Here is a 21222-nt window from a genome sequence, read left to right on the forward strand (position 1 = left end):
GAAGACTTCTGCTCCATTCTTTGCTAGAGTGTGGAAAAATATCGTTAATAAATGTATACTTATTGAACAAGGAGAAAGTTTCAGTCCAATAAAGAACTATGGCTTTCATTCTGCACATGTTTTATAACTTTTTTATCTGGCTCCTTCTGTTCCATCCTTTAGATTTGTAGAAACTGTCTACCTAAGAGTTGGTATATTGAATTCCCCTGCATGTGTTCTGAGAGATTGTGCTTATTTGACTGTTGACTCTTAGTGCTATAAGGTATGCTAGAAAGAGATGGAGAGGTAATTTAACTGAAGACCGTAACATCCATTTCAGTTCTTCTTTTCAGACACCCACGTTGTATTCCAGCGAAATCATGATAACCTGTAGACTGAAAGTGAAAAGTATTACAGAAGCTCACAAACTTGATACTCACATGGCACAGTTTTATAGCAAGGTTCAATGATCAGAAAACATAAAGGACCCAAGTAACACACTCTGGAGAATTATATTACTTGAAACTGTCACTCTTTAGGAAGAAAAGTGCATATGATAGCCACCAAGCTGTGGAAAAGGGGACATATTGCAGAGTCAAGCTATCATAGCTTAGACCTACAGAACTGTTTCTATATGGTGATGTGTCACAGTTAAAAAATTCTGGGGCTAGTCCTTGTACTCTGCAAGGTACCTGTTGGTACCTCAGATAATGTTGATAATTTATTGTAAAGATTTATTAGCATGAGTTTCATTTCAGTCATTTTGCAAAGCCTCATCTCTCCTTTATAGCCAGCTACATCTTGTAAAAATTTAAATAAATATATATACACATATATACATGCATCACACATACATATATACAAATATATATGCATATATTTACATATATACATACACATATTTACATGTAAGTATGTATATATATATGAATTAAAAATAAACTAGATTATGCATTTCCTTGAGTAGTTTTGGAAAACATTTGCCAAGATAAGATATTCCTGAAGTTAGGGCAATACTGAAAGATTCTACAAGAGGGTAAGTCAAAAACCAGGTCTGTGTGGGGAGAATTGACAGAAATTGCTGTTAGGAACATCAAAGAGCTTGAAAATTTTAAGTGAAATAACAAACCCTTCATTTCCCACAAGTCTGACTTCTCCTTTACATCTGCCACCGTGTAATTGAATACTTTTTGGTTAACAATTCCTGCTGCAAGGAGTGTTAGGAAAGTGTCCATGCAGCTACCATGGCATCCTGGTCCCCTGCATATGAATCCTCCATTTGTTTTCTGCAGCACGCTGCTCTTTAGCACCAAGAACCCTAGCAATGTAGCTTCCTGCTGGTAGCTTTTTCTTTCAAGAACCTGTTCACAGTATATGCTTTGTTTGTTGTCTGTTAAAGAGGGAGATTTTCTGGTCCCCAGAGATTCCCTCACTGGAGGACAAGGACAATTGCACAGCTGTCTGTGTAGTGTCCAATAAGTAATGTTGATTGTACACTTGAGTGGACTTTCTGGCTATAGTTTCCTGAACAGGACGACATAGAATGGGAAGCAGATGTCAGCCACAAATTCGAGCCACTGTCAGAAGCATTTTGAGTACTAGAAGCCACCATTTTAGGTCAAATGATGCAATGAGCAAAAATAGCGATTGAAGGAAGGATGGAGAGGTCATAACTTATTCTGGAGTTCTGCCAACAGTATGCTCAAGAGAGGGCCAGGTGGTCAAGCCAGGACTAGTAAAACCAGCAGTGCTAATCCCAGAAATAGGGCAGTGTGGGGGATTGGAATTGGCCACCCCGAGATATGTCTCTTTGGCATGAGGATTATTTTGGACTGGTTACTTTTAAAAACTGCAAACATGAGAGAAACTCTGAAAAGTATAGTTTAACTCTTTGTAAAGAGACATTTACATTGTAAAGGAAATCTCCACCTGTAAAGGTGTCTCCTTCTCTGTACCAGGAAGAAGGGGGCATGACCTTATCTCTAAAAACACTTATCAATGCAGAAGGCAAGGACTTAAGCCTGCATAATAACCTTACTCTTGTTTACTGTGCTTTCCTGGTAATCTCCCATAACTGACTCCCCTAGCCCACAACATCCTCCTTTGTCTTGAGCTGAGGATGGTATTTAAGGTGAAAGCTTCCACAATTTTGGTGAGTTACTCCATTTTTATGGGTCTCTCCCATGTATGCATGTTATAAAGGTTTGTTTAATTATCTCCTGTTATTCTATCTCATGTGAATTTAATTCATTGTCTGGCCAGAAGGACCCAGAGTGGGTAGAGGAAACGTCTTCCTCACCTACACCAGCATAAATGTATAAATGTATGTCTCAAACTGAACTTAGTCACTAAAAATCATTATTTATATCTTTATGTGTATTTGTGTCTCTATGTATACACACACACACACACACAGATGGAGAGGAAGAGAAGGGAGAGGATCCTGATTATGTACAGGGTACTCAGCAAATCACATAATCTATTTTGCTCTTTAACCGTTGAAATACCAGCAACTTTGTGCCTTGGTAAAATTCATATTTGCATTTTGATCTTTACTGTTCCTATGTCACAACTCTGCTGTGAGGCAGCTGATGGTGAAACTGCATTACCTAAAGATAGAGGAAATCATTTCCACAGCTTCTACCTCTCCATCTCCACCAGAGGAACACAGGGAACTGGTGTGACACTATCAGGGAGGGAGCGAGCTGCCCTTCACTGCTGGAGGGGAAGTTGCAAGGACTCGCTCCAAGGAGAAACAGGAAGATTTCCTCAGAATATTGGAGTGGAATCTCTTCTGCCTCACGTGTCTTAAATGAGATACCATGTTTGAAGGACTCAGATCAATATTGGCACATGCACAGAGAAATTTTAAAAAAAACAAACTTGGGTGAAGCCAGATATCATTATCATCATCATTGATGATTCTCATCACATCTGAGACCTCAGTCTCCCACAGAAGTCTCCGCCTCTGGGTTGTCCATCATCTTGCACATTCTCTCCTCCATCCCACGGCCCCTCCTCCCAGATGCCTCCATCTCCTCTCCTTTTATGTCTTCCAACACTTCCATGCCTGCGCTGGCAGTCAACCCCATCTCAAATACTTCTCCCTCTTTTCTGAACATTCCCTGTCCCCTTGCCTCAAAAGAAGCCTGGGTGCTCTCTGAGACACGGGGAACTTCAGCTAAAATAGATGCTGTTTTCACTTCCAATCTCACACAGCTCAAATTTGGGAGGTTTGGCCTTGTCCTTTTTGCTCCCATTGCTACTTCCAGACCATTCGTTATAAAATAAATTATATTTATATATAACATATAAATATATATATATAATATAAGTAATAAAATTGTACATATAAAGCCACTGTAATGGTATCATTTTAAAATTCATATCGATATCACAGTATTAAACAGAAACATAGTTATTGCCCCTTCTCACCTCCAGGCTCATCTTTAATTATTTTTGTTTTATTTTGCTGTAGTTCTTCTGATAAAATAATAATTCTATATTGCATGTATGTACCTCTATTTTTTTATTACTTTTAGATGATATCTACAATTTCTCCACAATGAAAGATGAAGAAATTATGCTACTTCTGTCTTATTCTCTCTTCCTTTTCTGTTTTTATTCATTGCATTTTTATTTTTAGTATTTTATTGGTTCTATTTATGATTTAAGAATATATAATTCTTAACTTCTTGTTTGATCTACCTAGGAGAGCACATCAGATTTCCCGCTAAGTAAGAATAAGTTAATGTCCTTCTAATATTTTCCTCTTCTGCTCTCCATCTCCAGACTTTTCCTGCGCGATTATTTCTACAATGTCAGAGTTTATAGCATTTACATTATGTACTGTAATATAATCAATGCTTTCATGTTTTGTCTGAGGATAGTAAAAATAGGCAGAATTACAACATTGCAATCGTGTAAATGCTATTTGTTGCAAAATCATGTGGCAGAGTTGGACCTGTGGAGTATCAAACAGTTCCACCTCACCAAATCTCTGACGTTCAACACCGAACACTTGAGGAAAATCTCAAGGCGATATGCTCGACTGGTTGCTCAAAATCCTAGCACATTTTAGATTTATAATAATAATAATTAATAATAATACCTGAGCCTAATTCTGAGCGCACATTTTGAAGAATAACTCCTTGAACTAATACGGGTCTTTAACAGTTGACCCTTCTCCCTCTTGGTTAAGCTCTGGATGCTTTACAGTTTGTAGGTCTCCTGTTGCCACGGAAGCAGGGATTCCTCTGGGAGGAGGGGGTCATTGATCGCATCACTGTGACACATATCATTAATGTTTGCTATTCGTTTGAACACCTATACCCATTTTGATGACCACAGTGGCTTCCTCAGTTGTGACTCCACTAGGCAAAAAAAGCAAGATTCTATTATGAGACGAAAATCTCACTGATTCTCTATGCCTAGTGCTCATGTCTGGCTGTGATCTTTTGCGTTCCTAAATGAAGAAGGACTGAGGAATTATGGAAACTTTTGCTGACAAGTCTATAAGCATTGACTGACTGAAAGAAACTTTCTACACAAAGGGCTCCAAGATCCTCCTCAAATTGTCCCATCTCAAACTTAGAGATTAGGGTCATTGACCTTTTGCAGTAAAAGGTGCAGAAGACGCCAACGTTAGTGCCCAAACAGAAAAAGAAAAATGCCATGAGGGGAACTAAGGGGAAATGGAATTGGTTAATAAGCCCATGCTTGTTTGTTTCTCCTCTTGCTTGGACTTATTGGCGGAAGGGGACAAAGGTAGAATTAAAGATGTTAGGTGTCTATATAGGAACACTTCATTGCTCTAGCAAGCCAAGGAAGGCAGCAGGCTCCTCAGCCCTTATTACAAAATGCATGTTCATTTTAGAAAACATAGAAGATGTGGATAAACAAAAAGACATGAAAACCCCCAAAAGCCTGCCAGGCAGAGATAATCTCTGTTAACATTTCTGAATCCCTTTTTTCTTTACATTTATTTGTTCTGACAATATAAGTCTATACAGAAGATTCTGTCATACAAGTTGCTTTTTCTTTTAAAAATATAATTTGACCATTTTCAGTTAATAAATTTTATAGTTCAATATAATTTTAAATTAATTTAATAATTTCATTTGCTATTTTAATTAAAAGTCTAATAAAGGCATAGTATTCTATTCTATGTCACAATTTTTAATAAATATTATTGAGAATTTCATTTTTTAATGGTAGTTAAAATATTGTCATGTAACAGATTATTTTGCACACATCCATTATTATTTCCTTAAATAAATCCTTAGAAGTAAAATTTCTAGTTCACAAGGTTTTTAAAAACATAATGTCACTACCTCTTGAGTTTTGACTCCTATCAGTACACTGTAAGAGTTTCCATTGTTTATATCCTTGGGAACAGTGGGCATTTAAAAAAATATTTCCCGATTTTATAAAGGAAAATATAGTCATTTTATTGGAGCACTTTTTTTGTAGTTATTAAACCTAGCCTCAATTCACTTGATTTTCTAATTTCTAAAACAAGAAGTGACAATAAAAATTTATACTCAAGTGATGATCATTACATTATCTGAGAAGGGGGGAAAACTGTGAGATCCAGCTTCAACTTTGTGTTAATATTTTCAGCATCCATCCTTTACCCTAATTCTTCTCCCTTACCCTTTTTTTTTTGGACATCACTAGAACACACAAGGGTCACTACTCTCAGATTCTGAACGAATCCTGTAAATCTATCCACAGGGATAAATGCTTATTGAGTGATAAGCCTTTATTTAAAAGTTATCATTTTTAGTACTGTTTATGTTTGTTATTAGTATTGTTTGCATTCTAAAAGGCCAGTAGAAAGGTTAAACAAATGACACTTACAGAGAGCAATTAAGTGTCAGGAAAACATTTACTCCCTAAAGTCTTAGGATCAGACAGTGTACGTAGCTGCCAATTCCAATTACATGTTGGACTGGTCCTTTTCTTTTGATTTTGTTTACAGAGGACTTTTGGGATCTTGTGGCAATCAGAGAGTCTGAACAGAAGGGGGACATATGGCAGATCAAGAAGGAGAAAACACCAAGAGCCAAGGATTTGAGAAAAGCCCTCAGGCATTTAGAGATCTGCCTCTCTGGGTGATTTGAAATGTCACATTGTCTGCTCATCCAATCATGGACCTCATCTAGAATAATCTGATCTAGAGCTTGCCCCACCTATATTTGAATGCCACCTGGAGGAGAGCAATAACTATTCATTGAAAGAACATAAGCTATTTTAGGAAAACATTGTTTGAAAAGTCATAGTTGTATTAGTTAAAACCTCTTACTCAATAGCATCCAATCGTACATTTAAAAAAACTATATAACACTTAAAATATGTCTGTCTCTACTCCAGGCACTGTGCACATTCTAATTGACTTAGTCTTTATTGGGGAGGTATTATTATCCCCATTTTACACACAAGGGAACTAAGAGAATGTAGAAACTTTGCCCAAGGTTAGCACAGCTGGCAAATGACAGTCAGGTTCAAACCCAGGTACTCGGGCTCCAGAATCTGTTCTTTTGAACGTTATGTATGCCATACTGCCTCTCTCTTGCTTTGGGTGCTTCCAGGAGAGAACTAATAGAGGGTCTTTCCCATAGGACTGAAGATTGCACTCTTCTAGGAAATTAAAACATGCTACATGGCAATGTCATTGGCATGCGTACTGAACCAGAAGGCGACCACAGATGAGCGAGGCAGAGGTTCTGAATGTATAAAACCCATTAAGATTTGATGCAGCCCTTGGCTACCTGATTCAATAGCTCTGAAAGGAATGGTTTTTGGTTTACTAGCTTTTTCGCTCCTGTGAGTCAAGGTTACCTGATGAGCATAAAACCAGGGCAGATTATTAAATCATACATCCCCAAAATTTTTATTCTTGGGACCCTGGCCAGGGACAGGAATCTGCACTTTTGAAAAAGCTTCCTGGGAGAACCAACTGGACTCCAGTTTGGAAACCATTGGATTTCCTAACTCAATCTTTCTCAGCTGTGGTTCCCAGCAAGCAGCATCCGTGTCACCTGGAATTTACTAAAAGTGCAAATCCTCAGGCCCCTGCCTAGGCTTCCTGAACCTGGAACTCTGTGTTTTAACGGACCCTGCAGGTGATTCAAATGCTTGTTAAAGTTTGAGAACCACTGCCCTGACTTAACCTGAAATCAAATCCTCAGGAAACAGTGAGCGTTAGTCTAGACATCAGCTCTCTAGAGAATAGTATCAGCGCTCAGACAACATTCCATGTAATTTTGTATTAGAGCTCCTTCTGATATTCTTTTTTAATCATTCTTCAGTATTTGTTCCCTCTGTACAGAAAGGAAACCAGGTTGCACATAATGCTTCTCCAGGGTAAAAGCTAAGAGAAAAGAAAACCTACTTACGTAAAGGATGAAAAAATCAGTAGAGCTGTTTCTGGTTCATCCTTTAATTATTCAGTCATTATTGACAGAAGTTATACTTTTGGTAAAATACATTCCATTTCCTTATTTACGATTCAAATTAAATAACACTTGAAGAATTAGATGCTACTTGTCACCTTTCTCTAAGCTCAGGTATTACAAATTCCTCACAAATCCTAATTAATCTTGCCATTTTGAGGAAGTAGAGCTCAAGGATATTGTCCTCGTTGTATGCGAGAGAAAACTGAGGCACTTGACCAACTGTCACTCAATTTATATTCACTTTCCAACAATTCAATATTAGTTTTCTTTCCATATTTAGCTGCCTGTATAGTAACACATAGTTGACTTTCAGTTGCTAATTTCTTATATTTTTGGCAGCATTCATTTGTAATTAACCTTTGGACACATTTTAAGTGTGTCATTTTGGCTTACAGCTCATAGCAGGCTGTACCTAAGAATAAAATATTATTTTGTGCAATAATTTAAAATAAATGAAGTAACTGGCTTAAAAAAATGACTCACCAATTGTCAGTGACCTTTTATTATTTGTCTTATAATTATAGAGTGTGCTCTTTTTGACAAACCAACCCCCTTTCAATCATCCAACCAAAAATTGGAAATGCTAATATTCTAATCATCACAAATTTTAGGTGTTTTTATAAATATCTCCCTATTTGCTTTTTCATAGTATTAATATAGAGTACACATATCCTACGTAGTCTATACAGAAGACTTACATGTTAATAAGTATACCCACCATTGCACATCCCCAGCTAGATAAATAAATGATCAATAAATGATAGATAATAGCTAAATAGGTGATTGGATAGATAGATGGTAGATAGATAAGCTTACCTTTTCTGAGTGTTTATTGGGCATAGAGTATTCATTGTGTGTGCATGTGTGTGTAAATATTTTAGGTCAGGCACTAATTAGATATGCATTGTTGGACCCTAATACTAAGTCATTTGAAGTTGAGATGGTTAAATTAATTTATCAGAGCTTAATCACTCCACCAAGAGGCCAAGTTTCTCTTTGCTATTAAAATAATGTCCTAGGATTGTGTCAAGTCTGCTCATATACTTTTAGGTGTCGTACTGATTCTGCCTCTTCAACAACAGCCTTATCATAGATGACGCTCCTCTTCGCATTGATTCATGTGACACATTCTTATTCAACACCCGCTATTGACCAGTCACTCTGCTAAGTGCGGAGCATTAAAAGATCAAGAGAGGAAAGGCTACGATTTGTTCAACCACAATCAAACGTCAAGCCCGCAGCCTGAATTTCTTTCTCAAAGTTCATCCTCTGTTGCTCATGACTTTATCCATGTTACTGATGTCTCATTGCTCGTGCTGTTTGGAAGTGAAGAGGGTGGGCCCTGGAGTCAGACTGCCTTCTCCACTTATTAGTTCTCTGACCTTGGCTGCTCCTGTAACATCTTTGTATTTACAATGAGGATAAAAATAGTGCCTAGTCAACAGGCTGTTTTAAGGATTTGCTGAGTTAGTGCATGCGGTGCTCTCGAAGAAAGATATAGGAAGGTTCTGTGAATGTAGCTGCGGTTATTATTTTCTAGAAATGCCCTGTGGCATAGGTGATGCTGACATGCAGAGATAACCAGGCTGCAAGCTCTGTTGAGCACGTGCTGTGTGGAGGCATTGCAAAGAAACAAAGCTGCCTGCTTGCCATCCACGGTACTTTAAAACATCGTGCTCCTTTTTTCCAAAAGAGACCCTGGGAATTTCTTCTGGTATTGAAGTTATTGCAGTTGTTTTGGAGAAGTGGTAATAGGTTTATACTGATTCTGTAAGGTTGCCTTTGGCTGAGCTGGGGCAGCAAATTTTCCCCAGAGAACAGACAAAAGACATCATGTGCCCTGATCCCTATACTATTTGCATGTCTTCAAAAAGGGAGAGCGGCCTTCCTTAAATTCCACATATTTAAATTTCCTTTATTTCACAAATGGTTAAAACCATTTCTAAAGAAATACGCTTTTCAAGCCACGCTGGCATGTTAGAGCTCAATGGTGCAGACTTTGTGCAGCAGCTCTAATTTATGCAGTTGGAAAGAGAATGCCATCGCTCTCCACAAAGCGGAAAGGAGCAATCCAGCCCAGTGTCTACTGGCATGCATGGCGGGAAGCTCCATTTTCACTACTCACACGTCCATCTCCACCGACTCAAACTGTGAGGAAAGAGAAGCGACTGCCGGGCCAGGCTCTTAGGGAGACAGCTACCACAGGTGGCTAGGAAGGACTGGGAGGGAAGTGCTTGTTTATGTCTTCACGTTCAGCGAATCTGAATTTCAAAACGTTAAACATTTTAAGGCAATCTGGGAGGAGGGAGTCAGTTTGATTTTGGTAAGCAAGGCGTGAAGGGTTCGTAGTAAATCCATCTCCTTCCTCACCCTTCTCCAGGTTAGATCCCCTGCCTGAGCGGCCGCTTCCCTCGCAGGTGAGGCGGGAGGGAGGTCACCCACAGCCATTTCAAGCGCTCTGCACTCACAGCCTGAGCGGTAGAAACGGAGCTGTCAGTGCTGAAAATAGAGATGCCCTGGTAGAAATTAAATAACAAAGCAGGCGAAAGTGCACTGCTCTCCTTAGATCCATGGTGGATAGCATTACTCAAACCATCTTCTCTTTAGACGGAGCTGCAGACTCATTTTGAAAAACCACTGTCCACCTGTGTAGGGATGCCGGCGCTCACCCTGCTGGCAGGAGCTGGGACGGATGTGGACTCCACAAAGCTGCTGATGTCCGAGTCCTCTGTACTTGAAGTGGATGAAAGTTAAAGACTTTTTCTATCCTCCTTTCCAAGGAAAGTACGGTAGCGGCTGTTGATTTTGATTGTGAAGTTCCATCAGGGATTTTATTTTGCTCTCACAGGTGGATTTCATTGACTCTTAGTGCATTTGTCCCGCCTGACCAGTGGGTGAAGGCTCTCTGTAGCATTCTTGGCAAGAGGTCATCTAGCAACGCTTCCTAACCTCCAGTGATTAGGAGAGTCTATAACACAGTGCTCACTGAGCCCTACCACGCTTCCAGCATTATCCTTTTTACTGGGAAGTGACCCAGTGGATCACTATCTCACTGGATCTTGGGGACCCCCCAGGTGGTAGGAGGCGTGCTCACTAAGCTGACCTGGAACTGAAACTTAGAGCCTGAAGGACTCTAGGACTTGTTCAAGGGCATATAGCTGGTGAGGAAAACCTCAGCGATCCCTAAATGCCTTGTGTGCACTGTGCTGTAAAAAAAAAAAAAAGAAAAAAAAAGTTATTTTTGTCTGAAAAATTGTTTTTAAACTACAAGACATTATTTCCATTAGTCGTTCCCACCTATTCCACTCCCCCACATTTTCCTTGATATTTGTCTTTTTGGATATTCACTTAAATTGATGATCTACAATTTGTATGACATCAAAGGCCTTTTAACTTACCCATGCCCCACCTCCAAGAACTTTCTGTTGTGGAATATTTCATATTCTAGCCAGAGGGATTAATTAGGAACTATTGATATTTCCACTTAAAGATTTAATTATATGTAATGATATACCTGTCTCACCATACTAAGATAAAATCACTCTGGTCAAAAGTTTGGTCTATCCTATAGAACTCAAAGTTCACTACTTCTAAGAATTTGTGAGATATTGCAAATAAAGTAAAGATCCACATCACAGAGTCTGAGGTTTCCAGGAGGGTTTGGAATCATCACCATAGGAATTTCATTCTACATATTGTTTTGCTGTCTCTCGCTCACTTTGTGATGTAAAATAAAGTCATTCCTAGCATCTTCTGTCTTCTCTAACAGCCCTCTCCTTCTTCTTGTCTAGATTTGTCATTGTGCTGTAGCTTCCCTCTCACCATGCATTACTTCACCTCTCTCTTCCATCCCCCTCCTCTACGCGCTCTCTGCCCTCCAGCAGCATCAGATGGTACACCAGAACAATGTGAAATTGAAGATGAATTATGTAAGGAGTATTTGCCACAGGCTGCTCTGTAAGCGTGCTTTTCACTGTTAACCGCTGTATTTTCACTTAATCAGTTTCCACCAATGTCAGTGCCCTGTCCCTTATGCTGTCCACTCAGGATAGAGCTGTATTAGGGCCCAGTTCATTTATCAACACCTGTTAGAAGCCCTGTCTGGCATCCAGTGTGGCAGAATGAATACTATCTCATCTGTGTTTCTCTACATCTTTATCGTAACAGTTTACGCATTGTGCTACCCTTGAGGACAGACACTGTGTTTTGTTTATCTCTATGTTCCCAGAATCTATGATGGCATGGTTTGCTCAATAAGAATTATTGAACTGAAACCTTACTAAGGTACGACTCTGCTCATGCATATTTGGATTTTAATGGGAATTTCTAAAGGATAGGGAGAAGGGAAGAAGAAGGGACAGGGAAAGAGAGAGACATTAAAGACATCTTAAGAAATGGCACACTGTGATTTTTATGGATCAATGGTAGAATTTATATTGAGGAGTAGCTTAGGGAAGGCACTTTTTAAAAGCCATCTTATTAAGGTGGCTATGTTTGCTCTAATTGCTCAAGACTCAGATTCTATCTCTGTTAAAACATAAGCTGATGAAAGCTTATGAATGCTCAGCAATGACTGAAAGTGAGATGAAATCTCTCATCATGGGGAAGGATGAAATAGCCTAATGCTGCATCTCAAAGGCCACTGTAAGCTCAGGGTGATGTGTTTAAGAACATGATAGTTAATGCAGTACTTAATTTGCACTTTAAGAGATTCAGTACAAACTGTCTTCAAAACAGAAGTCAAATTTTCTATATAATCTTGGGAAAGTCAGATAATTCTGTTTCAGTTTTATAATTTTCAGTGTAGCATGGTGTAATATATGTAAAGTGCTCTGGATTCTTAAACCATCATGCTTTTTAAACACAGTATTATAAAACTAAAGGTGTTTGTTTACAAAATGTTGATAAATTGAGAAATATTTATTGAACACTTATTTTAGGCATGGCCTAGAATTTAAAAATAAATCAGGCATAGATCTTGTCCTCAGAGAAATTTGTATACCAAGGAAGATAAAAGAATGTAGATTAAAAATGGTAATTAAGTTAGGATATATCACATTTTAATGACAGAAGCAATATAAGGGAGAGGAGAGAGAGAGAATTCCCATGGAATGGTGAATTCATTCTGAATTGCTTTTGAGAGAGTGATGGAAGATGGATAGGTTTTGAACATGTGAAATTGACAGGAGAAAGTGTATTCCAATGAGGCAGAAATGATATAAGCAAGGTCCAAAGATGGGAATGCATGGAATTCATGAATACGTGAAACATGGAACATAGTAATGGGCTTTCCAGATGATAAGTGGAAAGGCAGAGGAGCATTAGGTGATTTTGCATGGGAGAGTTAAGTTTATGATTCTGCCGTGAAAGCTTAATCAAAAAACAGGAGAAGAGTGACTACTTGTTGGTAATTGCAAAATGTAGGTGAGGCATTAGGATATCCTAAAGAAGTGAAAGGCGTTGTAAAAGCACCAGAAAAATGGGTGGGCGGATCATTGAGTTATGATAAATGAGTGATCGTATAAATTAACAGAAATTGTACATACACAAACATTCTACATCTATAAAAGTTTTCCCGTATTTTTAAAAATATATTTCTCACGTTTATGGAAGAAGTTACTGATACAATGAGCCGGTTTGAGTTCACGGTGCAGTAAATCCATTTGTGAGAATTGGGGTTGCTCAGCAAAAATGGTGAATTATTAGAAGAACTAAGCAAAGAAAAAGTTTTTAATGAAAATCTTTGGGAACTGTCATCAGAATTGTGCACCGATTTTGGTTTCAAGCTGTGCCATCATGTTTGGATTTTTATTAGCTGCTTTCTTAAAATGTATTTGCAAATCTATTTCAGATTTTAAGTACCTGTGCATCCCCTAACTTATTTTCCTTCTTGAAAGAGACTGTACTACAACAGAAATGTTTTTTAAATTGTCAAATAGAAGCCTGCAGGCACAGAGCTGGTAATAGATCCAGGAATAGCCAAATTTTCCAAAATTTATCTTAGGTGAAATTTTAGTCTTTTAGGGTAGGTCCACTGTTTGTTTTTCTTTCTTTGTACTACTACTCAGGTCAGGTTATTTCAATTCCATCCTTTAACGCATAATGAAATAGAATTAAAATCCATAAATTTCCCTTTTTATTGACCAAAAACTACTTGAAAAGAATGACAGAATTGAGAAATAAAGTCAGGGCACTCTGCTCTCATAGGTGACGATGATCACTAATTGGGACTCTGCTAGAAAGCAGGTGCTAAAAGAGGAACCCATGGGACACTGAAGACATGAAGATAAACTTTGCTTCCCTTTATGGTTTGTCTTTGGACAGTTCTAGCACGGAAATATATTGGGTCTTCAGTTTAATTTTCCCTTTTTTAAAATTTAACTTTTTTATTGTGGTAACATTGGTTTATGACATTATGTAAATTTCAGGTATTCATCATTATATTTTGATTTCTGTGTAGATTACATCATATTCACCACACAAAATTTGTTACAATCCGTCACCATATAGATGTGTTTCATCACCCCTTTCACCCTCTTCCCTCCCTCCTTCCCTTAATGTGACATTTTGGAGACAAAATCTTTTTAAACAGAATATAATGCAAATACAGCACATATATAGTGAAAAAAAGGATAAAAAAGTACTATTTAAATTTAACAAAATTTTTTTTAAAGATTGATAGGAATAGTTGTGCATTTATATTGAATGCTAGTTCTTGGTGAGAAGTAGAATTAGGAAGAACAGAATGAGTGAGGAGACCACTAGACACTTTGAGAGACTCTTGTAGACATTTTCAAGAACGTAACTCTTTCTTGGCATTGGTCTCTTCTGATATTCAAAATATACAAGTAGTAGAGGGCTATGGTAGGAAAAAAAAAAAGGTAAGCAATACACATTACATCAAGGAAAAAGTAGAAGTTTCTATTAGTCTCTCAACCAAAAACCCTCCCAAATTAAAAACAATCAGCGTTTATGTATCATTCCAGGCCTGTGGATATACAACTATAAGTACCTCGACGTTTTCTCATACAGCTCTATTTCTATTGCTTTCGTAGATTCTATTATTTCTATCAATACCACGTCACTATTTTTCTAACCTAATTTGGATCATACCATGCATATTATTAATTGATCTATTGATTCCTTTTACAATGTTTGATGTACGTCATTCTTTATCTGCATATAAATCTTACTTTACTCTTCTCGGCAATTACATGAAATACCATAATATTACTGTACCATATTTTAGCCATTTTTTTATTAAGAGAACTTAGATTTCCAACTGCTGGTATAATGAACAGAAGTTCACTGTACATAAATGCATATTTGTGTTTTTGCACAAGGCACTACCAATGTTTGTTGAGTTCACCTAACTTACAGTGAAAATACTTTGTTATCAATACATTAATTTGCCTTTCTCTGGTAATTGGTGAAGCCAAATTCCTTTTGTTACAGGCAATGACTATTTATGATTTTCTTTTTGAGAAAGGCCAGCTCATTTCATTTGCCCACCTTTTCCTTCTAAGTTATTTTTCTTAGTGATTAACAGAAGTATTTTTTGTTATGGATTTTAAGAATGCTAAGAATTTATCTGTTATATATTTTAGGATTGTCAAATATTTGGCTCTGTTGCTTGCCTTTGAATTTGTTTGTATCATTCATAACTTCATAAAACCTTTTTTAAATGTATTTTTAATGTATTTTTTTAAATGTCTGCCAGTGTTTTTCTTTATGTCCTCTCCTGTCATAGATCTAAAGTCTTGTTAAGGATGACTTCCCACTCTGGTAATGAGGGTCCTAATAGGAAACAAAATTCACCCCACATGTTTCAAATAAAGAGGATTTAATTAAAATTAAGTTAGAGATATGGGCTAGGTTACAAAAACAGCAAGGGCAGGAGGAATCAGAGACTAAGGACACTGAGAGTTTTGTAGGCTCCCTTGGACTGGATAGAGAAGGTGACTAGATAGTGGTTCCAGTGCCTGGCCATGTCTAGGACATTGGAGCATGGGATCCACGTGGGGGCTGTGATCTTGGAGGGACCCAGCTATTGACAGTGGTGAGGCCCAAAGCCAGATAAGAAAGAAGACATACTTCTGTTTCTCTCTCCTCCTGGCATCCTCTCTTTTGTCTCTTGACCAAACCCAGTGGGAACCCAGGCAGCAAGGAGCCCAGGAGATAGAGCCTGCAGGGTCAGCCTCATGGGGCACATGGCAATCAGAGGCGTTCTGAGACAAGATTCTGGGGGAGCCAGCAGAGAGTAAGCAGAGTGTACATCCTATAATTGCATAATCATCGTAAGTTTTCTTCTATTACATTCATTACTCTGGAATTATTTTTGTTTATGCAAGGTATTCTTAGTATTCTGGGTAAAAACTGCTGCCTAAAACACCATCCCAAATCTCAGTGGCTTAAAACAATAGTAATGATGTATTATCTCTCATGGTCTGTGTGGATATGAAATTTGCAAGCAACTTGGCTGAATGATTCTAGCTTGAGGTCTCTCATAAGGTTGTTAGATGATTCTGGGGCTGGAGCTTCTTGATAGCTTCTTCACTCACATGTCTAATGCCTGGATGGGGAAGATTTGAACAGCTAGTGTGTAGGTGGAACAATGGACACTCCTGGATCCTCTTTCTCTCTATTTGGTCTTTCTACCATGGTGGGCTCATCAGAGCTCCAAAGACAAAAGAGAGAGAGCCTGGAAGAGTCATTTCACCTTTCCTATTTTGTCACTTCTGCTGAACTCTATTAATTGAGAAAGTCTAAAATGTCCATCTAGCCTCAAAAGGAAGGGACATAAGTTCTATCTTTTGATAGGGGAAAGAGCAAGATCCTGTAAGAGCATATGGGACCAGATGGCATGGAGGCCATTTCTGGAAAATTCAATCTGCCATACTTGCCTTGTTTCTTATGGTGTCCAGTTATTGTTCATGGGTCATGGGTTTCCTGTCCTTGAACATAGGAATTTAGTAGATGTGTTAGTTTGCTAGAGCTGTCATAATAAAATACCAGAGTTGGGTGGCTTAAACAGCAGAAATCTGTTTTCTCACAGTTCTACAAGTTAGAAGTTCAAATCAAGGTTTCTTCTGAGACCTCTCTCCTTGGCTTGCAGATGGCTGCCTTCTCCCTTTGTCATCACGTGGTCTTTCCTCTGTGTCTGCCTGTGTCCTCACCTCTACTTCTTAGAAGGATACCAGCCATATTGGATTAGGACCCACTCTAATGACCTCATGTTAACTTAGCCACCTCTTTAAAGGCCGCATCTCCAAATACAGTCCCATTCTGAGGGGCTAGGGGTCAGAACTTCAACATACGAATTTGGGGAGGGATACAATTTATCCCTCAACACTAGACCTGCTTCTAAACTTGTTTCACGTATTTTCCAGTGCACTGATAGGAAAATGGAAGAAAAGAAGAAAATAAGAGAGTGTCCTTAAAGAATGTGAAAGATATAGATACAGAAGGTGTGGAATGGGAATTGGGCCAATATACGTGCAGGTAGAAAAGATCTGAAGTAGATCTAACTTGAGTAATAATTACAGACCCCCAAAAGTAAGGAACAGGATTTTGGTAAGAGGAGAGGAGAGCGTAGGATATAAGAATAAAACAGCTGCCATGTGGTTCCTGTCAGCTCAGCTGAGATCCTTATCATCTCAGAACAGCTTGGCTTTGAGAAGCACGAGAGTAGAAATTCAACTTAATGAGTTAGCTAACTAGACAGGTTAACTTTGGTTTGAAGCAAGTTGTCAACTTTAAAATATTCCATTTTCCTCAGATTAAAAGTTGTCTTACCAAATATAGAGAGATAAATAAGCATTTTGAAGGAGCAATGGGAAGTTTAAAGGGTTCACTAAGGCTAGAGGTCCCTGTTAATTTTCTGAATAATTTTTTGGACTTCTCCAAGTGAATCAAAAAATTTAAAAAAATAGTAATACTCAAAATTTGTAAAACTAAACCTTAGGTTCAAAATCCATATAGATACTCATTTTAAAAGAATCGGTCAAGTATTTCTTACATACATAAAGGGGCAGAAAAATACTGACTTTTTAAACAACTCTTGCCCTAAAAAACTTAAATCACTGTGGGGATACATTCACATATGTATGAAACAAACCAACACAGAATATCTTATGATTACCCCTAATTGGTGGTGCAGACAATATTAGCTGAAACAGTCTGAGGAAGGAGAAGTGATGTTGGGATGATCTCGTTTGAGAAGGATTTAGCCACACTCAGAAGATTGGATAATTTGTAATCTGAGAAGAAATATGGGAAATATTTGTCAAGTTTGGAATAAAAAGCACGAGTAAAGGGCTGATGGTAGAATGACTGTACAATTTCTATTATTTTTGGAAGAATTAGAAAATAAACCAATATGACAAATAGAAAGTAAACCACTTTGTCCATTAGACTATAAAAAATATATAGGAAATGGATGAGAAATCATATTCACAATATTTCAGATTTTTTTACTTGCCTGAACACATATAGGCAAAAATATATTCGGTGTTTAAAATGCTGATCTGGCCTTTAAAAATCTCACTATACTAATTAGGATGAATCAGAGCAAACTTGTCTGACAAACCTGTCAATTAATATGTATGACCATTAGATTTAAACCCGGTCAACTAAGGAAAGCATTAGTAAAAGGTAAAATGATTTAAAACAAAGATACTTCCAGCTCTGTGCTTAAATATTGCATGTTTTAAAGAATTTGTTTACATGCTCCATTATACCAATATATTAACCATTACAGTTGAAATACATAGCAAAATTCCTTTTACGTCATAGACTCTAAAAAAGAGTTCTGGGGTGGAGTGAAACAAACACTTAAGCTGCATATTCATCATCTTTTAGTTGATTTATGTTATAGGTTATAGGCTAGGAATGTTTCTTAATCCACATAATATACTGTAGAATCCTAAGACTGAATTCCACATGCGATTTATCCTATCTTTTTTTAATTCATTCAATGGTAAGACAACAAACACCTTCCTAGGAAGGACAGAGGAGAAATCACATACGTGGTAGGGGCATAAACAGAAGAAAGTGTGTTGGTAAGCTGTCAAGAGACGTCTTGAAATAGCAGGATCCAGATTTTGACCCTTCACCTTGTAAGTGCAGAAACTCAGGCCCTTCCAGTCTCTCCAGAGTCCTCACTTTGACTGCACTCTGTAAAACAGTAGCAAACTAACCAGTTCACAAGCTCCTCAAATATATAAAATAATATAGCAGTAAAGTGACTATGATATTTAGGGTCTCCTGACAATTTTAACTATCATACAATAAACTAAATTATATGTAAAATAAGGATTATTTGGTGGGCATTCGACTATAAAGATGTTTTGTTGAAATAGCATGAAAGCAAACTTCTAGTTCTAACACCTTGGGGATTCCAGTTCTTACCAGCCAGGATCAGCCAGCACCAGCTCTCTCAGATCGCGCTAAAAACGGGGGCAGAGTAATGATTCTCATTGCCCTGAGTTCTGAAGAATATATTCTTAATGCAGTAATTCCACACAGCCTTAGAGATTAGTGTCCTGTAGTAGAATATAGTTTGAGAAAAAAAATTGTTTTGAAAAAAAAATGATGCTCAAAGGATTGAAGTATATCAAATTGAATCTATCAAAACCCTAATAAGATAATATTGATATATGAAAAAAATGACAATAGCAATATCCTCAAGTTAGAATAGTATGATTAGGCACTCTACAATTAATTATGTCTAGGGTATAATGAGACTTCATCCTTGCTCTGTAGCACCGAAGTTAAGAACTCACTACACAGAAGCCCCTTCTGACACTTGCTGGCTTGTGACAATGTCTCTCTAATTTAGTTTTTTCATAGGTGAATGGAATTAATAATAGCTATGTAACTCAGAGTTTTATTATGAGATTCAAATGAAATACCTCATGGAAGCACAGAGAATCCTCGAATAAAAGTTACCCATCGTTGCTATTGTCATTATTATTTTCATTCTTTTTTAAAAAAAATTATTGATATATAATTGATATATAACATTATGTTAGTTTGAGGTGTACAAAATAATGATTTGATATATGTATATGTTGCAAAATGATCACCACAAGGCCTAGTTAACATTCATCACTACATATTGTTAACACATTTTTTTCTTGTGATGAGAACTTTCATGATTTATTCTCTTAGCAGCTTTCAAATATGCAATACAGTATTATTAACTATAGTCAACATGCTGTACATTACATCCCTGGGAATTATTTATTGTACAGCTGGCACAAAGCTGGTTTGTACCTTTTGTCACACATTTCACCCACTTCCCACTGTCCCCCCCACCACCTCTGTCAATCACCAATCTCTTCTCTCTATCAATGAGCTCAATTTTTTTTTACATTCCGCATATAACAGATCATACAGTATAGTCGCACACCACATAACAACATTTTGGTCAACAACAGACTGGATACGTGATGGTGGTCCCATCACATGAGTACCATATAGCATAGCTGTGTAGTACTCTACCATCTAGGTTTGTGTAAGTACACTCTATGATGTTTACACAATGACGAAATCTCCTAACAATTCATTTCTTAGAACATTTTAAGTGACACATGACTGTATTTGTATTTCTCTATCTGATTTATTTCACTTATCATAATACCTCCAAGGTCCCTCCATGTTGTCACAAATGGCAGGATTTCCTTCTTTTTTATGGTCAAATAATATTCCATTGCATCCGTATCTATTCCGTTGTGTGCATATGTACACATTTTCTTCATCCGGTCATCCCCTGATAGACACTTCGGTTGTTTTCATGTCTTGACTATTGGAAATAATGATGCAAGGAACATGAGAGTACAGATATCTTGTTGAGTAAGTGTGTTTTTGTTTTCTTCAGATAATACACAGAAGTGGAATTGCTGGAGCACATAGGAATTCTACTTTCGATTTTTTTTTCACTTTTAAATGATTTATTTTTCTTTAGTGAGGATACTACATCTGTTGGCATACCTACAATGACACTGTAAGGTTTTTTCTCAAATCAGATTTTCTTTGGCTTTGATTTGTCAGTTTGGCTTTTTTTTTATTTTGTTGGGGTCATATCAGCTTATAACATTTTGTAAACTACAGGTGTACATCATTATATTTCAGTTTCTGGACAGAGTGCATCATGTTCACCACTAATAGTCTAGTTTATATACATCACCATACACATGTTCCCCTTTAGCCCTTTTGCCCTGTCTCTACCCCCTTCCCTCTGGTAACCACCAATCTGTTTTCCTTATCTATGTGTTTATCTTCCACATATGAGTGAAATCATAAAGTATTTGTCTTTCTCTGTCTGACTTATTTCACTTGTCATAATAACATGAAGGTCCATCCATGTTGTCGCAAATGGCATGATTTTGTCTTTTTTATGGCTGAGTAGTATTCCATTGTGTGTATACACCACATCTTCTTTATTCATTCATCTGTTGAGGGGTACTTGTGTTGCTTCCGTGTCGTGGCTATTGTGAATAATGCTGCAGTGAATACAAGGGTGGATATATCTTTTGAATTAGTGATTTCATGTTCTTTGGATAAATATCCAGTAGTGGAATAACTGGGTCATATGGTATTCCAATTTTTAATTTTTTGAGAAATATCGATGGTGTTTCCATTGTGTGTACACCAATTTACATTCCCACTCAATAGTGCACAAGGGTTCCTTTTCTCCACATGCTTTCCAACACTTGTTATCTCTTGTCTTTTTGATAACAGCCATTGTAATGAGTGTGAGGTGATATCTCATTGTGGTTTT

Source organism: Equus asinus, chromosome 27 (assembly GCF_041296235.1).
Source record: "Equus asinus isolate D_3611 breed Donkey chromosome 27, EquAss-T2T_v2, whole genome shotgun sequence".
Classification (NCBI taxonomy): domain Eukaryota; kingdom Metazoa; phylum Chordata; class Mammalia; order Perissodactyla; family Equidae; genus Equus; species Equus asinus.